A 19,948-nucleotide genomic window follows, 5' to 3' on the forward strand; every position below is an offset into this window, starting at 1 on the left:
TTGAAAAGAAACAGTCTTTTAAATTGATAACTATGAGAGGCCATCCTTTAGGTAACAGAGTAGGCAAAGGAATTCCAGATTGTAGAGATCCCATTGGCTGAATTACTTTGTTAATTGCTCTAAGGTCTGTTACCATTCTCCATTTACCAGATTTATTTTTAATAACAAATACAGGAGAATTCCATGGGCTAGTAGATTCTTCAATATGCTGAGCATTTAACTGTTCTTCTACCAGGTCTTCTAAAGCCTGGAGTTTCTCTGTTGTTAAAGGCCATTGATAAACCCATACAGGCTTGTCTGTTAACCATTTTAAAGGTAGAGCTGTTGATCATCAGTTTTTGTGCCCTGTTCTTGTATAATATGGATGGCTGGTGACCACTCATTAGAATAATACCTTCTAATATTTCTCTCAGAAACATGTGCTAGTTTATTATTTATTTCTGAGGTTGGAGGGATGTTAATCTGAGTATTCCATTGTTGTAACAGGTCTCGACCCCACAGGTTCATGGCTATGTTAGCCACATATGGTTTTAATCTGCCTCTCTGTCCTTCTGGGCCTATACATTTGAGCCATCTTGCACTCTGTTTAACTTGAGATAATGTTCCAATTCCTAACAGTTGAACATTTACCTCCTGAAGAGGCCAAGATGGATGCCAAAATTCTGGTGTAATTATGATAACATCAGCACCTGTGTCTACCAGACCAGACAACAAAACACCATTTATTTTTATTGTTAATTTTGGTCTTTGTTCATTTATAGAAGTTTGACAAAAAAAAATTTCTTTATGGTTTCTCCTGAATTTTCTGTTCTGTCTGTCTCAGTTGTTCCATTACTCTGAGTAGCCTGGTTTATTCCAATAGGCATTGGTTATTTAACTGCTCTGAGTAGGGGTCTCCTCTACGATTGCAGGAAAGGTCTGTACTGGATTCACTGTAGGGGCCTGCCTGAGGCCCCTCTGGGAGTTTCCCGAAGACTGAGGCAAAGTATTACCTTGTCTGTCCCTTGTTGATCTACATTCATTGGTCCAATGTCTTCCCTTACCATACCTTCTACATACTCCTGAAGGAAGGGGAATTCTGTTGCCATTGTTCCTTGACGAAACATTGTTTCTAGAAGTGCCCTGTTTACAGTCCCTTTTCAAATGTCCTTGCTTTCCACATCCAAAACATCTAATATTCCTCAAACCTCTTGAAATTGCTTCTCCTACCCACATAGTATCATGATCATGAACCTCAACATTAACCGTGTCTCTAATCCAATCTTCCAAGGGTGCAGATTTCACCTTTAACGGCCTGATTATTCTCTTGCATGCTTCATTTGCATTCTCAAAAGCCAAAGATTCAATTATTATCTGGCTAGCTTCTGAATTTGGGACCATTCTCTTTACTGCTGAAGTCAGTCTTTGTAAGAAATCTATGAAAGATTCTTTTGGGCCCTGTATAACCTTTGTAAATGACTCAGTTTTCTTCCCTGGTTCCTCAACTCTGTCCTATGCAATCAAGGCTGCCATTCGACATAGAATTATAGTTTGGATATCATATAAACTTTGTGTTTCTACTGCAGCATAATGGCCTTCTCCAACAAGCTGATCCTGGAAGATTTGTATACCTCTATCCCTACATTGTTTTGCTATGCTTTTAGCCTCCTCTTTGAACCACATTTGCCACTGGAGCTGCTGTCTGGGTTCTAGAACCACCTGTGCCAGCTCCCGCCAGTCCTGTGGTATAATCCTATTATAAGTTGACCAGGAATTTAACATTTGCTTTACATATGGAGAATGCATGCCATAAGATACTATTGCTTCCTTAAACCTTTGTAAGTCTAACATTTCAACTGCAGTCCAAATATGTTGCGTATTCACTTGACCAGGTTGCTGTTGTATGGTTACCAAATAAATTAAGGGTGATTGTGTGAAAACAGGCTTTCTTTCTGTAACCTTATAATCCAATCCTGAAACAACTTCACTGTTAATTTCTTCTGTCTGAATCTGAATTTCTCTATAATTCATTTTAACAGGTTTAACAAGTTTTTCTAAAATTTTTATCCTGGCACTTGTCTTTTTAAATTGTAAAATAAGGATAAGAAGAATAATAATGTACATAATTCGATCAACATTAATCTCATATAGTTGTTCCATTACCATACTGCCTAAAATTTCAAACAAAGCCCAATTTTCTTCCAGTGTACACATAAAACCCATTTTTTTAAAGTGGAAAAAAATCTCTTTTAAATAGTTTCCTTTAAAATATCTGATATAAATGACTTACCAATTCTGTGTAGAACAGTAGAAATCCAAGGGAATTTCCAAACAGCTACCTAGCATTCGAGGTGGGAATCCAGAGAGAGAGAGAGAGAGAGAGAGAGAGAGAGAGAGAGAGAGAGAGAGAGAAAGAAAGCAAGAAAGCGTAGCCACGTTCTGGCTAAATGCGTGAGTCCAACTGCTTCAGTGTTCCTGTTTGAGCCGAGTCGAGCCTGGGCTCTGGCTTCCTTAAGCTCCGACCGACCACGTGCGCTGGTGTTTCAGCCAAAAGCAGCCTATCTGCAGTTGCGTGTAGCTACTGCAATTAGCGGTAGCTCCCGCAGGCCTGAGTTGTTCCTAGCACCAGCTTTTTAAGCAAGTAACTCCAGCTGCAGCGGTAACTGCTCATAGCTAAGGTAGGTTGGGCCTGAGTCCTAAGCTGAGCTAGGCCTGGGTTAGGCCGGGGCTAAGTCGGAGCTAGGGAGCCGGGACCACCCAGGCAGAAAGCTGGACCCACTGCCAAGGCAAGCGGTTTTTCATTGAATTCTTGCCACGTTGGGCGCCAAATGTAGATGTATCCGGCTTCTGAAATAAGAAACACAGAACCGATTGCAGAGTTAAAAACCATGAGGTCAGAGCAAGAGCAGAAAACCTTACCCTTCACTGCTTCTGCTGTTCTTCCTCTCTGCAAGAGACCTACTTCTGTGTGTCCTGTCTATTTAAAAACTTTCTGTCCTGTTTTCTCATTGGTTGTAAACCCAGCCACATGACCTCCTCATCACTGCCTGTTTGTACAGACCTCCAGGTCTTCTATTGGTGGTATTGAGATTAAAGGCTACCATGCTGGCTGTGTCCTTGAATACACAGAGATCCACCTAGCTCTGCCTCCCAAGTGCTGGGATTAAAGGCATGCCCCACTACTGCTCAGCTTCTGCTCTGGCTTGCTCTGACCTCAAGGCAATTTTATTGACATACAAATAAAATCACATTTCAATACAAATAAAATATCACTATAGTCTATTCACCATTATTTTTTCCTTGGTAACTGGTCTTTTAATTTCATAGCTTCCTTAGTGTTCCACAAATCCTAATTGGTCTTAATAAAAACCCAGAGCCAGTTATCAGGGTGAAAGTTGAAAGATCAAAGCTGCAGAGCTAGCCATCTCTTAACTCACCAAATCCTCAGCCTTCAAGGCCCCAAAAACACCTGAGTTCCTGTCTCCTCCCACTTTATATTCCTTTCTCTGCCCAGTTATATCACTTCCTGTCTCAACCTTCCTAATGCTGGAGTTAAAGGTGTGTGTCATCACTGCCTGGCTATTTCTCCTTTAAACTGGATTAACCTTGTGAAGCTCAGCAAGGCCTTGAACTCACAGAGATCCAGAGAGATCTCTGCCTCTGCCTCTGCCTCCCCTCTTCAGTGCTAGGGTTAAATCTGTATGCCACCACTGGCTGACCTCCATGGACAACTCTGTGGCTTTCTCTGTCCTCTGATCTTCAGGCAAGCTTTTATTTCTTAGATTACAAGCAATATATCATCACACCTTACTGAACTCTGTGTTGAAGACTCATTTCTTTCTTTAAAATTGTCAATGTAATTTATTTTGGCTTTATTTTTTTTAATTTATGGATAAAATACATGCTGATTTATCCCTGCCTTAAAAATTTACCCTGCTTGATCAGGAACAATTTTTCTACCTTCATGCTGTTAAATCATGTTTCTTTTTTGTTTATAGTTTTTATAACTGAGTTGATTAGAGGTATTCACATATACCTTTACTTTTGAATATAATTTGTTTGGATTTCATATCAGAGTGTTAGACTCATGAATAAATTGTAATAGTATTCAATCCTCTTCATGTTTTTGAGAATTTTGGATATTGCTTACGTAAATTTCAATGTAATTGCTTAAAAGTACCAATGAGACTAGTAAAGAAAACTTACACACATTCTGGTTGTGTAATAAGAGAGTTCACATAGAGCATTAATAGGGGAAAATCACTCATCCTCTTCCCATTAAAACCTTCATGTACCATTATTCTCCTTTTACCATTTAGAGCACAGGAGTCTGTCTTTCTTCTCTTGAAATCCATTGCCCTTTACTAATTTCCATAGCTTTGAATTTTCAAAATGGAAAATACATTTCAGAAAATACACAGCCAGCACCCACAAGTATGAAAAAACACCAAGTTTTCTTTTGGGGTCTCTATTACCTCCTTCAGAATAATTGTTTTCAGCTCCATTTATTTACCTGTGAGTTTCATATTTTCAGTTTCTCATGAGTTCAATAACACTACATTATATAAATATACCAAATGATTATTATCCATTATCTATTACTCAAATGATGGATATCTAAACTGTTTCTATTTCTCAGTTATTGTGAATATAAAACCAATGAACATAGATAATAGGTATCTTAGTATGATCTAAGTTCCTTTGGGCATACAACCAAGAATATTATAACTGGATCAAATAGTAAATCTATTTTGCCGGGAGCCATCCCAGCAGTGAATGGTTCCCTACAGAGGAAGCAAGGAGTTGGTGAAGAAAGGAAGTGAGCCAAGCCATAGTGGTTGGGAGAATCTTGTAGCCTGACTGACTAGCAGCCAGAGTATTTCTTTATTTATACAAAATTAGTAAGCAGAGATACATCCACAATGTTACAAAACATAAATCATATCATTTTTTGGACATATGTTTCACTTCCCTTTGCTCATCTTTTAGTCATCATTAATAAACTGTGATAGTACAGAGTTATCATTTCCGACCATTTTCCCTCAAGTTTTGATGTCATTAATGAACAGAGTTATCATTCTTACTCATTAACACAATAACCCAATTTTTAAGAATTTAGAGGCATATGACAGCCTGAGAACAGGCTAGTAGCTTTGGTTACTTTAAGGACACTAGACCAAAATGAAGTCTTCAAGCCACCCTTGGCATTTTACCATGTCCCAAGCAGTGTATCATTAACTGTTTTTGGGTGAGTGGAGTTTGAAACAGGGTTTCTCTGTGTAGCTTTGGAACTTGTCCTGGAACTCACTCTGTAGACCAGGCTGGCCTCAAACTTGCAAAGATCCACCTTCCTCTGCCTCTCCAGTGCTGGGATTAAAGGCATGTGGCTCCACCATCTGGCCATATCATTAACTCTTTTTTATTAATTAATTTATTTATTATGTATACGGAAGAGGGTGCCAGATCTCATTGCAGATGGTTGTGAGCCACCATGTGGGTGCTGGGAATTGAACTCAGGACCTCTGGAAGAGCATTCGGTGCTCCCAACCTCTGAGCCATCTCTCCAGCCCCCCATTAACTCTTAATGGACCAAGTGCCCAAGAAAAATCCTCAGGCTAAACCTGCTGCAGTCATTATTCAAATTCTGGCATATTACAATGTTCACAACTTTATAGAATTTGTCTATGTATCTAATCCTGGTATTCTGTGGTTCCTTGGTCATAGGACATTACAGTGACTCTGCCATGTGCTAACTTTTCTAAGAAAGGGAGGCCCTGACATCTCATACTTTTATCATCTTTCCACTCCATACTTGCTCATTGATATGTCTCTATGTATGACACAGTTGTATGCCACATAGTTGTCTGAGTGTACAGTGGGAAGAGGCTTGTAATCTGAATTGTGGCCAACTCCTCTAGCCCACTGAATCTTATTGACCTTTTTAAATATACTTTATTTTGAATATCTTGCTCCTGTGTAAGTACAGGGATAAATGTTTCAAGAATGTCTCATAGCCTTATGAAGAAACCTCAGGCTTCTTTATGTGTGTCACAACCTCCAAAACATAAGGAATACCTTCATGTAGATAAGGATATCTCCCAAGAAATTGGTGATATAGTATATTCAAGACTGTCTTGAGGAAGCTTAGAAGTAGAATTCCTGGGAGAAGGCATAAATGATTCAGAATAATATTCCATAAATCCAATACTGTACAAATATTAAAAGTCCTTGAAGTATGCAACATATGGAGATGAAAAACAAAGGTGGCATGACAACCATCATGCGGGTCAGCTTTGCTAGATCTTTGTCAAGCAGCTGTGCTGGCTTTATAAATTCTATCATTCCATTCAGATATGGCTGTGCCTTTTCCCCTATTTTGTTTGTAAAAAAGATTACTGGAAGGACAAAAGTCAAATAATCACAATTCCAAGGATTACTCCCAAATTATTGATCATACACAAAAAGTTCTGTCCTGAAATAAAAGAAATGAGCATTAGTAAAAATCTATTTGTAACCCCCAAATCCAAGGTGGACTCCAACTGAGCTTAATTAATGACTATAGTTGGTTGATGCAAAGATTGCATGTTCATAACTAGTTGAAGATTGTTCCATAGGAGATCAAGGTGGGACCTAACCTGTGCCCAAGTTATCCTAGAAGCAATTGTATAGAAGTGGAGTGACATAAACCCATTTAAATTGTGATTGTCAAGAGACAATTAATCTAACCTTCATATTTTGAATTTGATTACCCATAAATAGAACTGCTCCTTTCAAAGTTTTCCCCCATCCTCTAAATTTTTATTGTTTCGTTTTTAGTGATAACATTTTTGAAAGCTGATTAACGTGCACTATAGTATGAACCTATTGTTCTATGGAAGTTGTACATGCCACAACAGTTCTCATAGTAGTAATGAGTATAGTAATGCCCCAAATTAAAGCAGTAGTAAATTTTAGGCCTATTAAGAACATTAGTAATTTCTTTAATAGCATATTTTAAATGGGCTCCTTAGCCATATATCCCAGGTTAAGAAATTAATGTTCCAGTCTTTGGTTTATAATAAATGAATGATAAGAGGGGGGTGCAATCATCTCACTACTTCCTGCTGAAATTGGGATGTAGCTGGGGACCCAAAAGGCTGGAATGTTGACCAAGTCCAGGAAGAGCGGATTGTTTCATTAGTTGTCCGGGCTCTGTAGGACCATCTGAAGCTAGGACCGTGCAGGCAGCAGTTGAAGTAGACTGTAACCTATAATTGATTAGAAATCAGTTGAAACAAATATATACTAATTGGAAGAACATGAAGTAAAGAAATTTTGAAGGTGAAATTTTTCTCTTAGGTGTACATTTGGAATTTTTAAGTGCACAGTTTTGGCAGAGGAGAAAAGGGAGTTCCAACATTCAGAGAGAGGGAGACAGAGATTGATGTGCCCCTAAAGGAAATAGGGAAACAAACCACAGATTAATAGTATTTTTTCAAGTCTGTCTTGGCCTGTGGGCATTGGTGGGTATAGCTCCCTTACAGCCTATCAGAACCTTCTTAAAGTGACAAAAATTTCAGATGGTATGTTGTTAGAGCAAAATTATGAACCTTTGGAGTCTCAATATAACAGCAGAATAGCAAGAGAAAGAAATCTGAACTATGTTTCATTTTTATATATACCTCAAATCATTTTCTTTTATCATTTATCTTTTCATTCTCAGACTTTTACCACTTGCATAAAACATTATTCATACTAAGCTTTCATTGCCAATACCTTAAGTCTACACATCTCAGACCTCACAAAAACATTACCCATACTCAAATCTTCATGACTTATTTAAGCTTTATTTTTTATCATAATTGTGTTTTAATTTTGCACATCAGCCATGGGTTCCCCTATCCTCTCCCCTCCTGCCCCCAACCCTGCCTTCCCCTCATCCCCTCCCCTCCAATCCCATCCCCTCCAGGGCCAAGACTCCCCTGGGGATTCATTTAAACCTGGTGGATTCAGTACAGGCAAGTCCAGTCCCCTCCTTCCAGGCTGAGCAAAGTGTCCCTGTGTAAGCCCAAGGTTCCAAACAGCCAGCTCATGCACTAAGGACAGGTCCTGGTCCCACAGACTGGGTGTCTCCCAAACAGTTCAGGCTATTCAATTGTCTCACTTATCCAGAGGGCCTGATCTAGCTGGGGGCTCCACAGCCTTTGGTTCATAATTCATGTGCTTCCATTCATTTGGCTATTTGTCCCTGTGCTTTTCCAATCTTGGTCTCAACAATACACACTCTTACAGTCCCTCCTTTTTCAACAATTGGACTCGTGGAGCTCCACCTGGGGCCTGGCTGAGGATCTCTGCATCCACTTCCATCAGTTATTGGATGAGAGTTCCAGCACGACAGTTAGGGTGTTTGGCCTATCTTACACCTGCATACCTTGTATCATTAATTGTCCTTGACCTGTGTATCATAACTTAAGCTTTTACATCTCATACCTTACATAAACTTGTGCTTATTTATCTTAGAACACCTTTTAATACCTCAAAGTATTTTTTATCCTTATAGTTTATTTAATTTTATATCTTTTTATCCAATTATTTATCAGGATATATAGGGTGGTTATTAATGAAGTATTCATTGTAGAGTGAGTTCCTTTAAACAAAGGAATAGTAAAAAGTTACTTTGAAATCTGTTTTGTGAGCTATTCTCTATTTGGAATTTGACAGCAAGGCAAATTATTTTTAGACCTGATGATTATAAATGTAATCTAAATGACCCAAAAGTGTAATTTGAACAAAGCCCTGGCAGTAAGCGTCATGCACAGTTTTGTCTATAGTGGGAAAATAAAACTTAAACATTTTATATGCCAGGGGGCTCAAAAAGGAATTGGTTGTATTAATACTTAGCATGACTATTAAGTATAGATTTGAACATATTAAAGAATTTGATCATTTTTCAGGTGAATAGCCATTAGCTTGTAATTTTAAATTACCCTTAACTATTTACAATAAGTTAGTAGCTTTTGTAATAGTAGAACTTCATGTTCCATCCCTGTTAATTTACTCTTAAAAAGAATTATTTTGAATTGAAGTTATTTCAGTATTGAAAAAAAACATTGTAATCATAAATACAATATATAGGGAGACTGGCAACATTAATAATACTTTTATAGTGTACCATGACTGAAAACAGGTACAGTAAGGAAATCAAAATAGCTGTTTCAGGGATGAAAGGGGAAAAATTCATTCCAAACTGTCAAGGGGAAAGATTCTCAGGATTAAATGAGAATTGGAGAATGAAGGCAATTTTTAGGAAGAGGTAAGAAAGGTAAAGGAGGGAGCTAAGAGGAATTTTGAGGAAGCAGAGAGGGTAAATGTCCTGGTAACAAGAGTTTCAATCAGGGACATTTCTAAATGGACTGAAAGACTTGATAGAAATATTCCAAATCACAAAGGAGTGGAGTCCTTCTCCATGTGATAAGGCCCAGGTAGGGCTAAAGGAAGCTTCCTGACACACCAGTGTAATTTTTCGATTAGAAATAAACAGAGCAGGGAGCTCCATAGTGACCCTTACCAAGAAGAAGGGGAGAGACAAATGCTCATAACAGGAAAGAAAGAAAATAGCTGAGGAAATAAGTAAGTAGAATTATCCTGAGTATTGGGATTAAGGTAAGGGTAAGGTAACCTTTTAGAATTCAACAGGGAAGAATCTAAAAGCAGGTCTCCAGATAAAGCTGCTTCATAGGCAGTGCTAGACATGCCTAAGAGTCCTGAACTATGATGTTTAAGTCTTTTTTTTTTAATTAAGAAGAGGAGCAGATGGCATATTATAAGGTGGAGGCCAATCTTTATTATGATATTTTGCAGTTTATTTTTCTAAGTCAGAGGCATTATGAGGATCTAAAGGCTCCTTAGGAGCATTCTCAGATGCTTCCAAGTCATTATTTAGCAGATCAATTAAATATCCATGCTTTATTACAGGAGGCTTAGAAGGAGGTATAAGAACATGAGTCTTAATAGTTCTATACCTCTTAACAGGAGAAATACTTTAGAAGCATTGTCAGGGAGATCTGTCACTGCTTCTGCAGATAGAGTTTACATAATAAGTCCCCACAAAGTAACTGTTAGAATAGGAATCTTTTCAGGGCAATGTTTATTGTACCAACAGCTTATATCTTTTACAATTTTTTTCCCAAACTTCTAAGTCTAATGTTCCATGGTCTCAAAACAAAGGACTAGTCTTTTACACAAACTGTAAACATTCTGACAAACTGTGTTCTTAAACTTTAATACCTTTATTTTTTTTTCTTTTCTTTTCATTCTTTAAGGGAACTTTTAAGGATATCAATATACATTTGTCTTTTAGAGGAGTTAGGTATGTCCTGTTTTCATACTTCTTACTTATACTTTTTACTTCTCACTATTCTCACCGAGCTTTTTCTTATACTAGGGTGTCTGTAGCACTCTTATTGAGATTCTAGCTGTGGCAATGATTAGGTGGTTGCCTCCATCCGGACAATCTCCAAGAAGAGCTGCCGCTGTACCCTGAGCAGTCTTCTTGATTATACAGTACCTCGGTTCCTGACAGGAATCACTGTCTACAGGACCAGCCTCCAGCAGCACAGAGCTTGAAGGAATCCACAGCATCAGCAGATATTAGACTTGTTTTTACCTGAGTAAAACTTAACTCTCTGGGGCCACAGAAAAATATCTATTTAACTTTTTTCTTTACCTTTTCTTTTTTTTTTAAATTTGTTCTATAATGAGTCTATTTATTTAGACTCATTATGGCCCATAACTTTTTTAAAGTTCTGTTTTACATGTATAAAGAGTCTATTTTCTTAAACTCTCTATGACCCATGACCTATTTATCATTCTTTTATTTTTACCACATTCTAGTTCCTGGTCTATTTCTTATCCAAGGACTCTTGAAAATCTTTGGGCGATGTCCAGTCCTTACCACATTTAGATTACCTCTGCATGCTCATATTCCAGGCACCAGTTGTGTGGAGCCATCTCCAGCAGAGGTTGAAACCTGCAAGAGGAAGTAAGGAGTTTGTGAGGGAAGAAAGTGAGCCAAGGTATGGCAGTCAGAAGAATCTTGCAGCCTGACTGACTAGCAGCCAGAATGCTTCTTTATTTATACAGAATAGAGTAAGCAGGAATACATCCATGATGTTCCAAACACATACCATATCATTTTGCTTTTGGACATGTGTTTCATTTCCTATTGTCCATCTTTCAGTCATCATTAATAAACTGTGACAGAACAGAGTTATTATTTCCAATATTTTCCCTCAAGTTTTGACATCATTAACAAACAGACTTATCATTCTTACTTATTAACCACATAACCTTATTTTTAAGAATCTAGAGGCATATGATAGCCTATTATGAAGATGATAGCTTTGGTTGCCTCAATAACACTAGACCAAAACAAAATCTTCAAGGCACCCTGGGCATTTTCCATGTCTCAAGCAGTGTATCATTAACACTTAATGGTCAGAGTGCCCAAGTCCAATCCTCAGGCCAAACCTGCTGCAGTTATTATTCAAATTCTAGTATATATTTTTATAGAATTAGTCTATATGTTTAATCCTGGCATTCTGTTGTTCCTTGGTCATATGACTTTACTGTGAATCTGCATGTGCTAACTTTTCTAAGAGAGGGAGGTCCTGATATCTCATACTTTTATTATCTTTCCACTCCATACTTTGCTCTTTAAGTTTGCTTTGCTTTGAATATCTTGTTCCTGTGTAAGTACAGGGCCATATGTTTCAAAAATGTCTCATAACCTTATGAAGAAACCTCTGGCTTCTTTATGTGTGTCACAACCTCCAAGTCATAGGGAAGACCTTAATGTAGATAAGGATATCTCCCTAGAAGCAGGGGGAACAGAATATTCAGAATTATCCTGGGGAATCTTAGAAGCAGCATTTGTGGAAGAAGGCTAAATGATCCATAAGAAAATGTTCATCAATCTAATATTTCTAATATTGCACAGATATTAAAAGTCCTTCAAGTACACAACAGGCAGAGATGAAAAACAAAGGTGGCATGGCAGTCATCATGCAGCTCAGCTTTCCTGGATCTTTGTCAAGCAGCTGTACTGGCTCTAATGACTTCTGCCATTCCATTCAGCTATGCCTGTACCACTAATTCTAGCTTATTTATAACCTCCACAATGACTTGCATAGCGATGCATCAGTTTGTATTTCTACCAGGGTTCCACTTTGCCTGCACTTGTGCCTGTATTTGTTACACTTTTGTGTTGATTTCAGCCATTCTCATTGATGTTTTTAATTGTTATCCCTGAGAGCTAAGAATGTGGAATTTTAAAATATTTCTCAGCCATTTTTATTTAATCTTTGAGTATTTAGATTAATGATCTACCATTTAATTCTTTTTATCCTTCCTACTTCTAAACCCTCCCATATGCCTACCTCCCTGATCACATTCATTCCATGGCTTCTTTCATCACCAACTGTTATAGCATGGGTATATGTATATACTAAGGCATTCATGGCCCACTTTTTAATTGGATTATTTTATTGTTATTGTTTGGGTTTTTTTGTTTTTGTTTGTTAGCTTTGCTTTATTTTGTTTTGTTTTCAAGATAGGGTTTCTCTCTGTAGCCCTGTCTATCCTGAAACCCACGTTGTAGACATGGATGGCTTCAGACTCACAGATCTGCATGCCTCTGTCCCCCAAGTGCTAGGATTAGAGGCATGCACTTCTGTAGTTGGAGACCTTCTCTCCAGCCCCTGCCAAGCCCTGTTAGTCCAACAACCCATTTGTAAAATAGATACACAGACATTTATATTATTTAAACTGCTTGGCCATTAGCTCAGGCCTACCATTGTCTAGTTGTTACTCTTATATTTAGACCATTTCTATAAATCTATGGCTTGGGGCTTACCAGTGTCTTTACATGTTGCTTGTCATGGCAGCAGCTGGCAGTCTCTCCCCAAGCCTTCCACTTCCCATAATTCTCCTCCTCCTTGTCCTGCCTACCCTATCCTTCCTGCCTGGCTACTGGCCAATCAGCACTTTATTTTACCCAATCAGAGCAACACATTTGACATACAGAACATCCCACAACACACTACCACTGGCAAGATGGTGTGTTTTCCTTAATGTTTAGTTTTAGCAGTGATTTTTATACTCCACAAACTGTCAGATGCATATCTGATAAAGACATTTTTCCCAATTCAAAGGCTGTCCCTTCAATTGAATAATGAATGGTGTCTTTTGTTGTACAGAAACATTTTAGTTTCATGAGGTCAAATTTATTGGCACCCAAAGGGTTGGCAAGAATTTACACCTAAAACCTCAGAAAAAGATTCTAACACAAGCTAAAAATTGCTTCCTAGTTGTATTTCTCAAGTTCGCAGGCACCTTGCTTGCAAGCATTTGACTGGCAATATGGTGGGAATGAGGCATATACAAGTGGCACATTACATTGTGTGGTAAATTTAGTCTTTGCTAGTACAAAAAAAGAGGTTTCTGGGCTACTCACTGCTTTGATAGAAGCCTGGAACCACTGTTTGTAGGAGTTGATGGCTCCCAGAGATAACGGTGGCCCAGAGCTGGTGGTAAATGTACCACCGCCATGTTGGGAAGCTGAGGTGGGCAAAGCCACCACCCAAAGCTGCTATTTTAGCCCTATTAATGCTGTAGTTTAACAATAGATTCACAGTAAGACAGATTCAGATGGATCAAAACTTTAAATGGTTTACAATGTGTGTAAAAATGTACATAGGCTTGAAAGAGAGTAAAAAAGAAATATATACAGTTATATAAAGAAATAGATAGTTTTTAAAAATAAAGTCTTTAAAGACACAGTAAAGGTAGTATAAAAAATAAGTCATTGTGCATTTCTGGGGACCTCTCCAGAACTCTGCATATTCCTGATCTCATGTGGTCTTCATTTATCATGGTCTGTTATTCCTTGTTCTCTCTTTCTGTTCTTGATCCAGCTGGGATCTCCTGCTCCCCTAAGCTTTCTTTCCCTCAAATCTTGCCCTTCATTACTCCCACTGTCGTCCAGGTTGTTCATGTAGATCTCATCCCTTTCTCTGTCATTGGGTGATCCCTGGGTCTTTCCTAGGGTCCCATTTTCTAGGTAGCCTCCCTGGAGTTGTGTAGCAGTCTAGTCATCTTTGTTTTACATCTAGTATCCTCCTAAGAGTGAGTACATACCATGTTTGTCCTTCTGAGTCTGGGTTACCTCACTAAGGTTGATTTTTTCTAGGTATATCCATTTGCCTGCAAACCTCATGATGTCATTATTTGTAGACTGCTGGCAGTGGTCGAGAGAAAGCCTGATCTGAGGTGATCAGATGACTAAACACCCAGTCATCTTGGAATTCTCATCCAATAACTGATGGAAGTGGATGCAGAGATCCTCAGCCAGGCCCCTGGTGGTGCTCCAGGTGTCCAACTGTTGAGAAAGAGGAGGGACTGCAAGAGCATGAATTGTTGAATCCAAGATTGCAAAAAGCACAGGGACAAATAGCCAAATGAATGGAAGCACATGAATTATGAACCAAAGGCTGTGGAGCCCCCAGCTGGATCAGGCCCTCTGGATAAGTGAGACAATTGAATAGCTTGATCTGTTTGGGAGGCACCCAGTCTGTGGGACCAGGACCTGTCCTTAGTGCTTGAGCTGGCTGTTTGGAACCCTGGGCTTACACAGGGACACATGCTCAGCATGGAAGGAGGGCCTGCCTGTACTGAATCCACCAGGTTTAAATGAATCCCCAGGGGTGTCTTGGTCCTGGAGGAGATGGGAATGGAGGGGAAGGGCTTGGGGAAAGTTGGGGTGGGGGGGGGAAGGGAGGGGAACCCATGGCTGATGTATAAAATTAAAAATAATAATAATAATAATAATAATAATAATAAATAAATTGGAATAACTAAAAAAATAAGACGTGTAGAGATGGATATTACACAGAGAATCTGGATTGTGATGTCTTTGGGATTTCTAACTGCAGAAAAACATTTTATCATAAAAGCTGTTGAGTTAAACAAATATGTATATTTTAAAGGTACCTTGACTTCAAAATTTGGATGTAAGTATATGTTGCTTTGGAAAGGAGGCTTTGCTTTTGTTTCCACAGAAAGCCAGAAGCTATGTATTTGTTCCAGATTAAGATACATCAGCTTTGGCCAGCCAAGATTCACAGAAAGGTCTGTGATGACACCATGGCCCAGATGATCCAACATCCAGAACAGTTCCAAGGCAACTGGCTCAGACAATACACCCTCATGGACTACTCCATAATCCTAAAATATTCTTTATGTCCCTGTAAGATACAGCATCCCCTCCAGCAGGAAGTAGTAAGATAAGCTACACCCAAATTTGCAAATATAACAAGCTGGCTTTAGAGATGGAATTGGCTCACTTCTTCTCTAAACACAAACATATTGCTTAAAAAAAAAAAAGGTTAAGAAATTCTTTTGTCCCATATCAGAAGAGCTCTTCTGATATGGGACAGAGAAAAAACAGTATTTTTATTTAAATCAGATTGATTATAAATGCAATCTCATTCTAAAGAAGAAAAGGAGCTGTAATATAGATATGATAGAATGAAAGGGTAGATTATTGAATCTACTTTTAAAGAGCAACTTGTTTAAAATGTTTTACATTCCTATGGATTTTAGTTTATTGATACAAGTTTAAACTTAATTTTGTTATACTGTATATATATATATATATATATTTCTATTCTCATTTGAGGTATTATGTTTATGTAATTCATTTAAATTGTAATGGATAATTAAGAAATACAGATTAATAATTAATCTTCTACGATAGTCAAACTTATAGACATGTTATTTTCTAGGTATGCATAGATATAATTCAGTTAGATAGGTAATCTTCAAATACTTCAAAGACCTAAAGAATATGGCCTTTAAAATATTTTAAAAATTTAGATTTCTGGACAATGAGACATGTCTGTTCCTAGTAGCACCAATTTACTTCAGAGAGGAGGATGGACATCAAAGACACTCCATATGGAATTTATCATCACTTTGGCAAAAACAACCATTTTGAACAAGAAACTGTTCTTGCTGGACTGCTTGATCAACTGGACATGCAGGGCCCATAGGAAAGTGACCACTGAACTTTGCTTGGAGAAATGGTCCTTCAAGTTGCCGCTTCTCAGAGGAAACTGCCAGATATTCTACAGGACACAGACAGAAATGACTGAGAGACTCTAGACCTGTGGGCTAAAGACAGATGCCCTAACTTTACAAAGGAACATAAGGTAACTGTCCAGGCTACCAGCTCTCTCTGTCTACCTTGCAAGACTCCCAAAAGTTGCTTGCATCCTTCTCCCATTTCTCAGGTAATAGTATATCCTTCTGGGGTCTTTGATGTAGTTGAAGACCAGATAGTTATAATTTCATCAGTTATGATAAAAGATAAGTTAGATATAAAACCTTAGACTCACAAATATAAGATAGATAGGATATCTGTTTTAATATTGTAACTGTAATTCTTGTTTGGTAATTGTTTCGTTATATGTAATTTTACTATGTTAAAGTTAAAACCGTCCTTTTTGAAAAAAAAAGAAAAAGGGGAAGTGTTATGGATGATTGATAAAGAAAACACTGCTTAGCCAGAAGCCAGGCAAGAAGTATAGGCAGGACTAACAGAAAGGTGAAGAGAGAAGAGGAAGGCAGAGAGGAGGAGACGCCAGCCAGCCTTCCAGGCAGCATCATGTAAAGGCAGCAGGTCTAGCCAAGAAACACATGGCAAAATATAGATTAATAGAAATGTGCTGAGTATAAGAGTAAGAGCTAGGCAGTGATAGGCCTGAGGTAATGGCCGAACAGTTTAAATAATATAAGCATCTGTATATTTATTTTAAAAGTGGGTTACAGGACTGCCAGGGTATGGTGGGACATGAAGAGAAAAATTCTAGCTACACAGTTTTTTATGGCCTCATGGTTTAGACCTTGCTAACAGGGAACTCACTATATAGAGCAAGCTATACTTTAAATCATAGAAAGCCTCCTCTGCTTCCAGCACCTGAGATTAAATGCATGTACCAGCACACCCAGCCTCAAACTTAATTTTTATCATCTCAATTATTTAGCATTTATATTCTCTGTAAACTACTGTTGGGGGTTGAAAATTTTCCAGAACTTTACTTGTACAGCATATGGCTTTTTCGTCACATTTTCGCCAGGCATTCAGTGCTCAGGATTAATCTCACCACATTTGCCTAAGAGTGAACCCAGATAGGTACTTTGATTGGGATAGTCCAGGATACCCTACTGTTAACTTTGGCAATTTAGAAACCTAGATTCCATGCAAGTCTAAACCCTTTAAACATAATCACACATATACTAATAATTTTTGTTCTTCTTCCACTCTTTTGTAATCTCTGATATTCATAGGGACATCCATTACCACCTTCAAATGCTTAGTTACTGCAGTAATAACTGACATTTCCTGTGTTGTGCTCCACTACTCATGGGCTCCTAATACAGCAGTAACCAAGTGCATCCCATGGATCCTATGGGGGAGAGACTCACTTTCCATGGGTTATGGAACTTGTGTATCACTAGTATATCACTTAGTTCTCTCATTTGTGTCTCAAAGATGGTAGTTAGTATATCACTTAGTTCTCTGATATCCACAGCACTCTGACCATATCCATACTGCATCACCTGATAGGCTTTAGGGAACCCTTTCATTCCATTTATAGATGTCTAGAATTCCTCTCATTTAGAGCATGGTAGTAAAATCACCTTTAATCCCATCACTTCAAAGGAAGAGGCACGAGGATCTCTGAGTTAAAGTTCAGCCTGTTCTACATAGAAAATTCTGACCAGCCAAAACTACATACTAACTCCCTGTCTCCAAATAGCAACAACCAAAGCAGCAACATCAACAACAACAACAAATCATCCCCAACAAAAGCAGTTATGATGCAGATTTTTCACTAATTATTTTAGTTTCCTATAATTGGCCATTGTTAAGACCCCTGGATTTATATTTTCCATATATGTATGTAAACAGTTGAATCTGAGTAGAAGCTTTTATCATTTCTAACGTTCTTTCTCCTTCACTGATTCATTGCATCATGTACAAGGAAAGGAAAGGTAGGAGATTTGGAAAAAGGAAGTCCAAAAAAGTAGCAATAGTTGTCACATTGCAGAAAACTACTTTTCCTTTATAGTGAATGTAGACAAAGGCTCCATAGCTCTGGGTCTAGAGTCATTAATCTTGTATGAGCTCCTGTCAGCTGTCTCTATGTGTTTCCCATCATGATCTTGACACCACCACCCTACCCCACCCCTATATAATTCCTCCTTCCTTTCTTCACTTGGACTCCTGGAGCCTTAGGACCTGAACTTTGACATGCACATCTGCTTCCATCAGTCACTGGGGGAAGGTACTATGATGACAATTATGGTAGTCACCAATCTGACCACAGGAGAAGGTCAGGTCAGGCACCCTCTCCACCAATACCAGGAGTCATACATAAGGTCATTCCTGTGGCCTTCCAGGGACATCCCTGACTCCAGGTTACTGTGTCTATCCTGGAACGTGCTGTGTGGATGTGGATGACCTAAGCTCAGGAATTTGCGCGTCTCAGACTCCTTAGGGCTGTTTCTAAGTTTATGTCAGCACAATACGGTTTACTTAATTTTTAATTTATTTTTAAATTTTACATTCATAGTTCCCCATCCCTCTCCTCCTCATGTTACACTGCCATCTCCCACTTTTATATATGGCTGTAGGATAACTTGAGAGCAATTATGAGGATATTTACAGCATTGCTCATTGTACTCAGATGGTTGTCCAAGATCATTTCTATTTCTGTAATTATAGAATTAAATTTCTACTTCTGTGAAGAATGCCATTAAATTTTTGACGGGACTTTCACTAAATCTATAGATTGCCTCTTTGTGGTTTAGCTCTTTTTACAATATTAGTTACTCAAAAGCTTGCAAAAGGGGAATCTTTCGATCTATTTTGTTCTTCAGGATTTTAAATTTTTCATAACAAAGGTGCTTCACTTCCTTAGTGTTGTTAATCCTAAGATTAATTTAAGTGAGTGTTTATCAACCTATTGGTCTCAACCACTTTTGGCATCAAACAATTTTTTCAAAGGAGTTAACTAAAATTATTGGAAGACACAGGTATGTATATTATGATTCATAACAGTAGCAAAATTTCAGATATGCAGTAGTAACAAAAATAATTATATGATTGGAGGTCACCACAACAGGAGGAAGGATACTAATGAGAGAGCAATAGGAAGGTTCTGAACCATTGATTTAAGTATTATGATAGGGATTACTTCATTAATTATTTTATTTTTTCCATTTCCCTTCTCTTGATTTCTGCTCTTTTTTTAATCATTTATTTCCATCCATTTATGTTGCTTTTGACGGGTTCTTGTGTTTCCATGGTTTAAGATACATTGTCAAGATACTGAATATTGTCCTATACTGCAATGCATTTAAGTATCCTCCCCTGTATCCTCCAAAGCCAAACTCTATTTGTTTTGATGCTTATTTCCTTTCTTCACAGGACCCAACACTGAGGAGAACCTAAAACTGCAGTGCTCATCTCTTTTCTCAGATTTTCCTTCTAGAGTGTTGACTACTTAGAGGTAATCCTAGTACTATGCTGATACTACAATTTATGGCTGCCTATAGGATACAGAAAATATATTAGGATATTATGTGTATTGTCCACATTTGACTCTTCCTCTTTCACTTTTCCTACATCTCCTGTTTTCTTTTTCCTTGTCTTTCTTGGTTTCCCTCCTTTTGATGTATGCTGCCTCTTAACAGCAAAGATCACAGTTCTCAAACATTACATTGTCAAGGCCTAGTCCATATCATGTGAAGGGTACACAGTCAAGAAATGAAATGAAGAGCATACTAGAGCAGTCTTTAAGGAGCTTATGCACATGCTACAATGAAAGTCTTATTTTTGGACCCTAGAAGTGCTAGGTGGCCATCC

General features: G+C 38.2%; 1 long non-coding RNA gene across 1 annotated transcript in view; it reads left to right on the plus strand.

Annotated features, from left to right (window-relative positions):
* Positions 1–19,948, plus strand: part of LOC118575022 — a 77,168-nt gene that overhangs the window by 10,279 nt on the left and 46,941 nt on the right. The window contains exon 2 of the long non-coding RNA XR_004943838.1: positions 19,511–19,592. This is a non-coding gene — a long non-coding RNA (uncharacterized LOC118575022). The remainder of the gene's footprint in view (positions 1–19,510; positions 19,593–19,948) is intronic.

This window comes from Onychomys torridus, unplaced genomic scaffold (assembly GCF_903995425.1).
Source record: "Onychomys torridus unplaced genomic scaffold, mOncTor1.1, whole genome shotgun sequence".
NCBI lineage: Eukaryota > Metazoa > Chordata > Mammalia > Rodentia > Cricetidae > Onychomys > Onychomys torridus.